Source organism: Somniosus microcephalus, chromosome 13 (assembly GCF_052327205.1).
Source record: "Somniosus microcephalus isolate GS21.2 chromosome 13, FLI_Smic_1.0, whole genome shotgun sequence".
Classification (NCBI taxonomy): domain Eukaryota; kingdom Metazoa; phylum Chordata; class Chondrichthyes; order Squaliformes; family Somniosidae; genus Somniosus; species Somniosus microcephalus.
The window spans coordinates 51734469-51747933 of record NC_140999.1 but is presented as its reverse complement, the minus strand read 5'-3'; positions in this window follow the sequence as shown (position 1 = coordinate 51747933).

Here is a 13465-nt window from a genome sequence, read left to right as displayed (position 1 = left end):
GACCCAACCCATGTACTAGCCCCGGTGCTCACAGAAGGTCAGCTCAGAGAGGTAAACTGGGACAGGTTTGCCCGAAACCTCTTCGAGCACCTTAAACAGGTCCACGAGCAGGCGGCTGGGAACATGGGAAAGCAGCATCGGAGTAACAGATTGCTGCTGGAACCCCGAAAGCACTACGAGTGGGAGGTAGGAGATCAGGTCATGGTGAGGAACTATGCCCAAGTAGGGAGTCTGGAACCATTATACATGGGGCCCTACAGCATTGTAGACAAGGCCAGCCCCATGGTATGTGCCGTTACGATGCCTCGGCGCACCAAATGGTTCCATATTAATCAGTGTAAACTGTTTAAACCCGAAAAGAGAAAACAGCCAGTTGGGGTAGGGTCTGAAGATAGAAATCCTCAGCCTGCAGCGGGAGCGAGTTCACAGACTGCACAGGCAGGCGCTGTGGCTTGCTTAATGGGAGGGGCCATCCCGCCCACCAAATGGGACACTCCCCCACTGTGGGCTCCAGATGAGGAGGGACCCGAGAGCGAAGACCCCGCCCCTAACCCAGGTTTAGAGGAGGAGGGATCTGAGATCGAAAACCCCGCCCCGGACTCAGATTTGGGACCTGAGGGCAAGGGCCCCCAGCTAGCGGCAGTGGTGAGCCCACAGACCGCACCGGAGGGGGCAGCGGTTCAGGTTAAAGGCCCACCAGCCAAGAAAACCCCATCCGCCAAAGTCCTCAAAAGGTCCTCACGGACGCCCCAGCCAAGGAAACCGTGGTCACCAGCTCCCCATTTTAAAGGGACAGCCTCCTGTGTTAGGGGGAAGTCCAAGGACAGAGGTCCCCAGCCAGCAGCCACAGGCTGCGAGGGACCGACAGTGCAGGACAGTGCGGCCATGGCGAAGGGAACGGTGTGCCGCAGTCCAAACAGAGATTAGCCTGGCTGCCCGGAGACGGGCGGCGGATGTACATAGTTTTACGTAAGTTTATATTGTTAAGTTCGGGTGTTTTAGTATAAGTTTAATAAGGTGATGGGTAGTTTTAATACCTAAATAGTATTGTTAAGAATGTGTATTGAGTCGAGGTCGCAAGACTCGACAATACTTCACCCAAGCCAGAGAATCTCCTCCGGACCTGGCTATATGCTCTTAATAATAATAATAATCATAATCAACTTTATTGTCATTGTTAGTGCACAAGTGCAGTACAACGAAATGTAGGCTTGCGGCTCCCGAGAGTGTACATTTAGATTAAGACATTTAAACATTCAACATTCATTTGGCTTGTAATACATTAACATAAACATAAACATAATACAGAAAGAGGATTTCAGAATGAAGGGGGGCATACTCCTACTCGCCCTGCTAGGGATGAGCATCGGAAAGCGAGGTGACTTGGAGGACTCTCACATCTATGGGTGCTCGGGGGACAAGGCAGCAGTGGTGACTGCTGGGAGCAGTGAACAAGGTGCGGAGGAATCCGCCATCTACGCCCATGAGAGAGGATGGCCTGGGTGGTTGGGATCCAACTCCACCCGGTACTCCAGCCAGGCCGGGTTCACCTACGGGGAGGCCTCCCTCCCCTGCCCCAGCGTACAGGTTGTGGCCTCACGGATCGGGGTCACTGAGGGGAAACACATGTTCCTGACTTGTAAAGGACAGATTCCCCTGGGAAGGTGGTGGTGGCTCAGGAAGCTGAGCACGGACATGGGGGATTAAAGCCACTGAGCTAGTGGCACACGCCCGGAAGCCCCTGCCCACGACTCAGCCAGCAAGGACACAGAGAGGGGTGCCCCGCCACCACCAAGGGACCAGGGAATGGGCTGGTACTAGTACTGACAGAACAGGTACTATATCAGGGGGTACACTACGCGGTAGCCTCCGTGATTTTAAACCCCACTGAGGTACACTTACCGGAGTGGTGTCCCAAAGAGACAGAGCAGCTATACCAGGCCCTGTTAAAGGACATATTCAGAAAGTTTTATGAGTTCGATTTCGCCAATGTCGACAAAACCGAACTGTACACCACACACCGCGAGTACTTTGGTAACACAGGGAGACAAAGAAGGGGAGTATGGAATGACGTTTTTACTGCGTTTAACACTGGGTCCTCTGTCATCAATAGTCTGGATGACATAGAGCTGCAGACCCAGATAAACGTTTTAAAAACACAGTTAAGGAAGATATTAATGGATGAGAACAAAGTAGTGGGCTCAGAGTTACATGAGGACCAGGCCATGATGGTCCATTTAAAAGAAATTATAGCCGAGCTGGAGAACCACGCAAAGACTGTAAGTGCCCTCATAAGGGAGGACAGAAATGCTTCTGACCAGGCTGCGCAGAACGAGGTGTGCATGCTATATGGGGCATGGTTGCTGGGCGAGGGCCGCAGTAATCTGGAGGATTTAAAACAGGGTTTAGTCCCCTTCTGGATCAGCAACAAACACCTTGCAGCCCTCCATCCGTTTGAGAATGCATTAAGCCCGTGTCAACTCTGGTTAGCTTCGGAGGCCTACCCAGTCCCAGTGGATTGTGGGTGCTCTAAACACACCATCATGGGAATAGTAGTGAGAATGCCAGTCATGGGTTAGACAGCCCGACTTGCACCAGTATACAGGGTAGAGAACATTGGAGTCATTCAAGGGGGTGCACACATTCGTTTCACAGCGGTCCCACCTTACGTCATAAAGTGGGAGCATGCTATGACAGGTACTGACCTCTCGGGATGCCGGAGCCAGGGAGCACACATAATCCTGTGTCCCCAGCACTTGAACGCCTATTCAAAAGCACAGTGCGGGTTTAAAGCTGTTGGCGCAAAACCTATAAATTGTACCATGGAGGCAATGGCACAAGGCCATGTTCCCCCACAGGTAGCATATATAGGAGGTGGGACACATTGTGTCACCACAGGTGCGCCCCACTACCAGCATGGACAGCATAGCTGGTGTCCGGTAAGTGACGGCAGTTTCTGCTTTAAACCCGAGGCAGAAGTTCAAGTGGCCCAGGAACGAATTGTCCCACATTCCTGAACCCTCCACTGTTCACCTCACTGTAAAAGAGAATTTTACCAACCTGCAAAAGTACGTAGCGCATTTCGGCTATGAAATTTCCCCTCTCCCAAAACACCTTACCAAGATACTCAAAGCCATAATAGTCTCGCAGAAACATTTCTACACATTAGAGCAGAAAATGGTAGAGATAGGGGCTAAGATATTGGACATTGTGATTCCACTCTGGTGGGACATTTTCAATAATATAGAGGTCCCTTCATGGATCAGGCTGGCTTCCCACATCCTCGTGGTGTGCCAGCTGGGGATAGTATTGTACCTAGTCTGCACTCAGTGCAAGGGAAAAGGTCAAATACTAGAATTCTGAAACCAGAGGACCTGGAAGGAACATTATGTTAAGGTGAAGGGAGATACACCTGTTTGAGTTTTTGTATTTCTGATTAAAGATTGTTTTTGTGTTTTGTTGTTTTAATAAAGATTCTCAAATGTGTTTTAATAAAGATGTATGTGTACCAAGTGGTGCAGGGGTGCTGGACCCCTCCATGTTTGGATGTGTGTAAACGACTGTAATTATTCTATGTATGCTTATGTACACTACATTTTACAGAATGGGAAGTGCATGTGTCATGCGTATCTTAGATAGGTAATTACAGGGGAAGGTTGACTATGGAGGGTCAAAAATTTTGCTCACCTCATCAGGATGGTACTTAAAGCAAGTTTAGTATCAACAGCGGGGAGTGTAAGTGCAGGGTTCTCAAAATTCCCACACTCCCCAAATTATGGATCAAGGGACCCTGTTTGGACAAGTTATTAAAAACAGGGTACCCAAAATGGCTTCTGTAACCTCGTGACCAGAACTAACAGGATTTTTTAAAACAGGGCTCTGCAGACAGGCAGGCCCGGAGACGAAACTTAAAATGCAGGAATCTGTGAAAAGGACTCTCTGGAGCCAGACAGCCAAAGTAAACACAGAATACGCATTCATTCGACTTGAAATAGATCAAGCCACAATGGGCCTAGAATCGAGGCCATTAGGTTTCTGCATATTTAATCGGTAACAGCTCACAGTAGCCATCAAGTCAGGATGGGGACAATTAAGCTTCATCCATGACAAACAACCAGGACATTGGGGCCATTAGACCCGGAGACAACCACTCCACAAGTCGTTAAAACAAATGGCTGTAATCATTTAAACAAGCCCACCCAAAGTAAGACAAAAGGACTGACCTGATTTAGCGCGCAGATAAGGAGTTGAAGAACGGGTATAATTGTAGGCTCATCAGTAGCAATTGCTCTCTTATCTCTTGACTCTTGACTCTTATCGCTCTTATCGCTTGCCTGTGGCCTTGGCCTGCTGCCTCTCATACTCGCGCCCTGGCCTCATGGCAGGTTCTCTTCTCGCTCCCCGCGCTGCTCAACTACCAAGGACGGCCATTACACCGGGGCCAAACGCGGGAGGAGAACGAGACCCGAGTTCAAAACTACACAGGCCACATAGGCCACAAACGGGCAGACGAGACGAGACGAGACGCAAAAGGTGGTAAACCGGTAAAGGCAGAGAAGGGCAGCGGAAAGACGCATTTGGGGACCAACGCCCAGTTATAAGCTGGTGTTTGGTGAATAAGTTGACGTATAGTGTAACCCCAATTTAAGAATATGCTGGCATTCGAAGGATGAGTAGAAGAATCGAGACATACAACCTAGTTATAAGCTTGTCACATGGACAGTAAAAGCCCGGTTAAAGAATAAGCTGGCGTTCAAAGAATGGTTAGCGGTGCCCGTGACGAATAAACTGGCGTTCGAAGCTTTGATAGTGAAATCATTCAGACGGTAAAGACCGCCAATCGACCCCCGACCGTAAAATTACCGCCGCCGACCGCCCAAGGGAGAAGAAGAAGAAAACCCATCGCGGCCCAACGACGATGGTAGCTGAGGAAAAAGGAGGGTGCTTCGCATCAACAACTTCAGCACCGCGCCCTGAGACCACATGGCGATGGGATACCCCAAAGGACAGCATGAACGGACCCCAAAATTCACAACCGTTAAAGCAACAGGTTTTGGATTGGTGAGCATGAATTCCTGGCCCCTCATAGCTTAATCTATCTAGTTAGGTATAAGGGGTGGGATAAGGATAAGAGGATTGTTAATGTAGTTGTTTTCCCTCGATGTGCCGTGTGTTCCCCATTCCCATATAAGTGTAATCGTTTATGCCTGTATTTTTCATACCAGTAATTTTCATAAAATTGTTGTATTCTGCTTTTAATAAAATTTTGGTTTTCTTACACCAAACCACTTGTCTACTCGATTTTCTGTATCGCCGCCTGTACCTAAGTCCGGTGTCTAGAACCCAGGGGTGTGGGAGCGATTCGAACTGCACAAAAGACAGTCAGAGGTGAAGCTGACTGGGTGCACATGCCACCCCCTACACCTTTGAAAGTTACTATTGAATCTGCTTCCACCACCCTTTCAGGCAGTGCATTCCTGATCGTAATAACTCGCAGCGTAAAAAAAAAATTCTCCTCATCTCACCTCTGGCTCTTGTGCACAAATGCTTAGTATCAAACTAGGAGGGCAGAGCAGGGTACCAAGAATTGGATTGAGACTGTTCGAATTCATTTAATACAGGATCTTTACAACCAGCAGAGATTTCATCCCATCGGTCTGGGTCAGAGTTGAACCCAGCACCCAGACGTTAAAGGGCACAACCTTTAACATCCACCTGTACAGGTAGACAGGGCTTCGGTTTAACTTTTAGTGCAGGGCTCCTTTAGTCGTATTGAATCCTGGGTCATACTGATGTGGGGCATGATCCATAACCTGCTGACCCAGAGCAAAGAAAGTGCTGGCATGTGTAATATACGCATGGCACATTCCAAAGCACCAAGGATTGTAGAACTGCTTCCAACCGACTCCAGTCTGTAATGTAAAAAGAAAGACTTGCATTTAAATAGCACCTTTCATGACTACCAGACATCCCAAAGCACTTTTACAGCCAATGAAGTACTTTTTGAAGTGTAGGCACTGTTGTAATGTAGGAAATGCGCACAGCAAGCACCCACAAACAGCAATGTGATAATGACCAGATAGTCATAGGGCTCGATTTTGCCAGGCCCGAGGAGTCGGGATTGGAGGCATGTGAGGTGGTAATATAGCATAAAATGGCATGCGGACCCGATCCCACCTCCATCCCTCCTCCAAGCAATTTTCCCACATGCGAGTTATCTGACCCCGTTTCCATCCCGCCTCCAAGAGGCGGGATAGGCCCTTAAGGCCCTTAACAACCACTTAATTGCCTCTATAATCCCATTTTGAGAGGCCTTTCTGATTTTCCCACTTTTCCCACGTGCTGCACACCTCCTCTGGAACACACCAGTGAATCCTGGCGACATCACAAGTGGACTGCTTACTAACAGCTGCAGCTCCATCATTATAAAAGGGTTTTCACCAATCATCATTTGCAGGTGGCAGAACTTTGTTGTCTCAGGTCTGGGGGAACTTTTAGCAGGCATACTCATTGTTGTGGAAGTTTGGAGCCTGAAACCCATCTCCAGTGTGACCTCCTGGGAAACCCCTCTCCCCATCTTGAATGAGCGCTTCCTCAACTGAGGTATATACCAGAAGAATGGGAACTATTAATTTCCTTTCCTCCTGGACATCAGATTCAGACGAAGACCAGCTGCGGCAGCAGCAGAACCCTGACCAACAGCAGCACCAACTGCAGGAGCAACAGCAGGAGCTCCAAGCTGCTGCTCACCTACCTGAAGCTGCACAGGCCAGAAGGCACGTCAGCGCAGGAGATACCCACAAAACAGGGTCTACAGATAGAGGATCAGCTACCTCAACATGACTGAGCAGCAGTGCCAAAGGAGGCTCCGACTTTCGCGAGAGGTAGTGGATGACATCTGCGCAATGCTGCAGCAAGACCTGGAGCCCAGAGGAGCAGGTGGACACCCCTAACCAGTGGCCGTCAAAGTCACCACCGCACTCAACTTTTTTGCTTCAGGCTTATTCCAGGGATCAGCAGCAGACATCAGTGGCGTCCCCCAGGCGGCCGCACACACTTGCATCATGCAGGTAACTGATACCCTCTTTAACATCGCGCACAATTACATCAATTTCTCCAAAGATCAAGCCAGTGTAACTGCGCGTGCAGTTGGGTTCGACAGGCTTTCCAAGGGTGCAGGGCGTTGGTGACTGCACACATGTGGCCCTTAAGGCACCCCATCACAATCCAGGTATTTTTGTCAACCGCAAGGGCTTCCACTCCCTCAACGTACAGCTGGTGTGTGACCACAAGAAGGAAATTTTGCATGTTTGTGCCAAGTACCCTGGCAGTTGCCATGACTCCTTCATCCTGCGCCAGTCTAGTGTGCCTCCGCTCTTCAGTCCACCAGACCAACTTTTCAGATGGCTACTTGGAGACAAGGGCTATCCCCTGAAGACATGGCTAATGACGCCGTTGAGGAGCGCTACAGCTCCAGCCACATTTCCACCAGATCCATAATCGAGCAAACCATCGGCTTGCTGAAGATGCGCTTCAGATGCCTTGATAGATCAGGTGGAGCTCTGCAGTACTCAGCAGCCAGGGTATCCAGAATGGTCATGGTTTGCTGTGCACTTCACAACATGGCACAGCATCGTGGCTTGCAGATGCCTGAGGAACAAATGGCTCATCACATATCCTCCTCAGATGAGGAGGAGGAGGGGGAGAGTGACAATGAACAGCTTGCAGAGGCGTATCAACCAGCGGCAACAGTATGCGAGCACATTGCTGCCCGGGATGCAAGGCAGGCACTCATCTTGGCCAGATTTGCTTAGCCTGCACAATCAAACACTTTTGCCTCGCACCTTCTTATCAGACCATCGACAATGCCAAGAACCTGCAGATTCCTATCACTCTGACCACCATACTGACAATTGCAAGTCATCCTAATCCCTCAATGTGGAAGTCCCATTAGCGAAATGACACATGCCGCAACTGCAACAGTTTGCCATCAGAATTTTTAATGACAATAACCAACTGATGGCTTTTCAAAATTAAACATAACATTACACCCAAGTGACTACCCTTGTGACTACTTGTACAGTATCTTCCTCTTACGTGTGCTCCTACGTAGTGCTTCCCTTCTGGCATCAGCAGATGTGGAAGCCCCTTGTTGACTTTCTTGCTGCTCCTGTCTCAGCACCTTTGGCGGGCATCCTCTGGAGTTGCGAACCTGTGAAGGCTCGGCAACAGCCTGCTGCTCCTGCAACTGTGCAGGGGTTGAGTCGCCGATCTCAGTTGGGTGGGGACTCTGGTGGGGCTCTGACCGCGGGCTTTGCAGTGGCATTGTCGTCTGAGCGCTTGGAGAGGAGCCCCCACTTACTTGTTGTCTGCCACCAACATCCCTCTCATGGGTCAGTCCCACTTCAGAGCTAGCAAGTGGCTTGACAGCACCTTGCTGCATTACAGGGGGGCCATGAGGACGCGGTTCTGTACTGGAAGTCCTATTCCCGAGGACTTGCATGAAGGTCTGGTTTGTTTGCTCAATAGCTGACCATTGCTCCTCAAGAGATGTCAGTCTATTCTGCACAATTACCATGTTTTCCATACCCTGGCGACTAAGCTCCTCCATGGACGTAGCCATCCTCTCCTCTACTGTAGCCATCCTCTCCTCTGCGGTAGCCAGCCTTACCAAGGAGGTAGCCATCCTTTCCACGGAGGTTGCCATCCTTTCCGTGGTGATGCATTCATGCACCAACGGCTCCACAAAGGCTCTGCTCATGTTAGCGATGGACTCCTCCATTCGCTCCACACTCGCAGCGACCCTGGAGACAAAACCTGCCAGAGGCTCCTGCACTTGTTCCTGGAGTTCCAGCACCACTCTCCTTCTGGATGGACCCGGAAGCACAGGGTCGACATGCAGCGGAGCCGAGCTGGGAGCATCCTGTGCCCTCCAACGAGGACTCTCCACTGCTGTCCCTGTCTCCACCATCTGCTGATGCTCATTTGTGAGCTGTGATACACCAGGCGACAACTCTACTCTATGTCCCGAAGGTCCCACCGAGGTGTGAGTGTCTGGGCTGGCGATGTGTGCACTTAATTCTGCTGACGCAGCACCCTCAGAGGTTGCAGCTTCCTCTGAGGAGTCTGGAAGCTTAGGTTCTTCCTCCTGGACATGGGGACGGGGGCTGTCGATGGTCCTGTGGGGGAGTAAAGGAAAGAGTTAGAGATGTGAGGTCAAGGTTACATGCACATTGAATAGTGCAGATGGTCATAAGTCAATCTGTTAGAGCATCAGATTTATTATCAGTGACTCATGCAATGTCAATGAGAGAGATGCCAAACTATTCTGTCACCAGCTTGCTGTGATGCGCATGTCTGTCCGTCCCCCACTTGGGAATCCTCCTCGATCCCAGCAATTTCCAGGGCCACCTCCTCCGATGTGGTGAGCTGGGCTACTGAAGGTGGCCCTCTTCCTTTCCTTGCTCTTTCCCTCTTGTGGGCTCTCTTTTCCTGCAATGAGGGACACAAGTGGAGTTTGAGTGAGAATGAAGGAGTGATTGTAGAGATTCCATAGCATAGATGCATAGAAGGAGACAAAGGGCCCTCCCTCCCTGTGTGTTGTAAGTTGTCATTGCATCACAGTGATAGAGAGTTTGAGGGCTGCATAGTCGAATAGTTAAGTGAATGTGACCATAGGGAGAGAGGGAATGGGTAAGGGTGCAGGGATGTTAGTGTCAAGTGGGATGAGGAGGAAGAGGTTGGCAAAGCAGAGTACTGGTGAGGAGAGGTGATGGGGATCAGATTGAGGGTGATGGGAACGTCATAATTGTAGTGTATGTACCTTTAAGAGCCCCTGTGTACTGTAATACTGGTAGTGACCACTCGGGTATATAAGCCTGTATAGTGTCTTGTATCTTATAGTTCACCTCCAGACTTTGTTCAGTAAACACCTGTTAAACCAACTCCTGCATTCCGTGTCTCCATTAACACACGGATACAACAGTGGCGACGAATTCGAACCGGACTTACCTGCAATTCGGCAGCACCTCAAGGAGATCGATTCCTCAGACGAAGGTCGAAGAAAAAAAAAAACTGGTTTCACCAGCTAGCCGGGCTGGTGGCAGGTACTGCACTAATCCTTCCTGGGCGGCGGGCTGGGGCTCGATCGGGTGGCTCTGCAGCGGGGCCGAGCAGCGAGTCGGAAGGCGGAGGCAAACAGAGACGGAGGGTGGAGCACTCGGGAGACGGCCGGCGCTGCAAAGCAGGTCGGCGTTCGGACCAAGCAGAGGGAGGGAAAAGTCCCAGAGAGTCCGACGGGAACGAGTCTCCAACTATTAAAAATATCTGTGTAAATAAAAACCGCGGAGAACAGCGTTGTCAGCAGCGGCAGCGGCGGGAAAGCGCGGGAGGCGCCATTTTTTTCTTGGCAGGGAAGAAAGGAAAGCGCGGGAGGCGCCATTTTTGATTTTCAGGATGCCTAAGACTGGCAATATTACTGCTTTCGATAGTAATGTAGAGGATTGGACCACATATGTGGAAAGAGTGGAGGTATATTGCACAGCGAATGAAGCAGAGGATGATAAAAAGGCATCGGTACTTCTAAATCTGATGGGCGCAAGGACATACGGGCTGTTACGAAACTTAATCACTCCAGCCAAACCGATGGACAAGAATTTTAAGGAGATTGTTGATACCCTACAGGAGCACTTAAACCCAACACCGCTGCTGATAGCGGAACGATTCAAATTCTTCAGGAGGAATCAGCACAAGAATGAAAGTAACGCTGATTACCTCACCGAATTAAGAAAGCTGTCAAAGCACTGCCAATTCGGGGCAGGACTGGCAGATTCTCTACGAGCCAAATTCGTCTGCGGTCTCCTAAGTGAAGGAACACAAAAAAGGCTACTTTCTGAGAAAGATTTGACACTGGACAAGGCTTTCAGTGTGGCTGTATCATACGAAGCAGCAGCAAGAGGAGCTGCAGAGATACAGCAAAAGCCACAGGACTTCGGCACCCATGAAATGACACGGGGTTTCGAGAGATGTTATCGCTGCGGCAGATCCACCCATGACCAGAGGGACTGCTGGTTCAAGGACAAAGCATGCAGGCAATGCGGAAAGATGGGACACATTGCACGTGTATGCCGATCTGGAAACAAAAAATCCACTGACAGAAAAAAAATCAATAAGGAAAAGTACAGAAAGGTACAAATGATGACGGACAGTAGCTCCGAAGACCAGAAGAGCGATAGCGACTCCAGAAACAAGAGACTAAGCTGTCTCAAATTACATAATGTAATTGCCAAAGAAGATTACCAGACCATTTGGGTTACCCTCACGATAGCGGGGTCCCCAGTTAAAATGGAGCTAGATACAGGATCAGCTCTGACCGTCATAAGTCGACGGGATTACGAGTGGCTATTTCCGCATATACCTTTGAAAGACACATCCATTATCTTGAAGACATATACGGGGCAGAAAGTATACCCCAGAGGGAAAATAAGGGTGCCTGTTGTATACAACGGCAAGGAAATACAGAAGTTGTATTTATACGTTCTGCAAGATGGTGGTCCACGTCTGTTGGGACGTGAATGAATCAGGAAGATACGTTTAGACTGGCACTCCATTCAGGCACTGACAGTGACCAGTAAGAAAAAAAATGATGATGACGTCATACCTGAACGATTAAAAGACATCTTGGCCAATGCCAAAGAAGTGTTTCAACAGGAACTAGGAACCTTGAAAGGCGTCACCGCCTCAATAAAAGTGGAAGATGCGGCAATTCCCAAGTTTTTTAAGGCAAGGCCGGTGCCATACGCAATTCGTCCAGCAGTCGAGGCAGAGCTGGAGAATTTGGAAAAGGCAGGCGTGTTATCCAAGGTAGATTGGAGCGAGTGGGCAACACCCATCGTCCCGGTCATGAAGAAAACGTTGAATAATGATAAATCTGAAGAACAGAGAAAAATTTGCATCTGTGGGGACTTCAAGGTGACTGTAAACCCGGTCCTTCACACGGTACAGTATCCTCTTCCGAGGATAGAAGATATTTTCGCCTCACTATCCGGAGGGAAACGTTTCACCAAAATTGACTTAGCACAGGCATATCTACAGATGGAGGTTGAGGAGGCCTCTAAAAAGTATCTCATGATAAACACACGCAAAGGCCTGTACCAGTACAATCGACTGGTTTTTGGAGTAGCATCAGCTCCAGCTATCTGGCAAAGAGCTATGGAGCAAGTCCTGCAAGAGATTCCGGGGACTCAATGCTACCTAGACGACATCCTTGTAACAGGAGAAAACGACAACGAGCACCTTACCAATTTGGAGCAGGTGCTCACTAGACTGAGAGAACGGGGCCTACGAGCAAATCGCCCCAAGTGCGAATTTTTCCAGAAACAAATATCATATTGTGGCCATATAATTAACGAAGAAGGGTTGCATAAGTCACCTGAAAAAATTGAAGCGGTCATAAAAGCCCCAGCACCTGAAAATGTCTCACAATTAAGGTCGTTCCTGGGATTGATAAATTACTATCATAAATTTTTACCGAACTTGTCAACTGTTCTGCACCCTTTTAATGCACTGCTACAAACGGGAGTAATTTGGAAATGGAGCGAAGACTGTAAACGTGCCTTCCATAAATGCAAAGGCTTGATCACGTCCAAGGAAGTGTTGGCTCATTACAACCCATCACTGCCAATCAGACTGGCATGTGATGCATCCCCTTACGGCGTAGGAGCGGTATTATCACATAGATTCCCTGATGGCTCGGAGCGGCTGATAGCTTTTGCGTCACTCTCATTGAACTCAGCTGAGCGTAACTACGCCCAGATCAACAGGGAAGCACTCAGCCTGGTGTGGGGAGTGAAGAAATTCAAACATTACCTACACGGACAAAAATTTACCTTGTTGACTGACCATCAACCCCTTGTCTCCATATTCAACCCTAAAAAGGGCATTCCCATTATGACAGCGCAAAGGCTACAGAGGTGGTCCCTTTTCCTAGGGGCACACCAATATGACATAGAATACAAAGGATCAAAACAGCATGGGAATGCTGACGGTTTATCGCGCCTACCGTTGCCAACGGTAGAAGAGGCACCTACAGTAGACCCAGTGGAGATGTTCCACTCAACCATAGTGGAATGTCTACCAGTAACAAATTCTACCATTGAAAAGGAAACGAGAAATGACCCGACTCTCTCACGAGTCTACGATTTAACGGTGAAGGGATGGCCAGCACATGGCGAACCACTGTTGCCAGCATTCTTGCAAAGAAGAGAACAGCTGTCAGTGGGCCGAGGAACTTTGATGTGTGGATCCAGAGTGGTGATTCCACCCAAACTCCAGGATAAAGTGCTAAAGGAGCTTCATGAGGGGCATCTGGGTGGAGTGAAAATGAAGAACCTAGCCAGAGCGTTTGTGTGGTGGCCAGGTATCGATGGAGACATCGAAGAAATGATCAAGAGCTGTCTAGGATGCC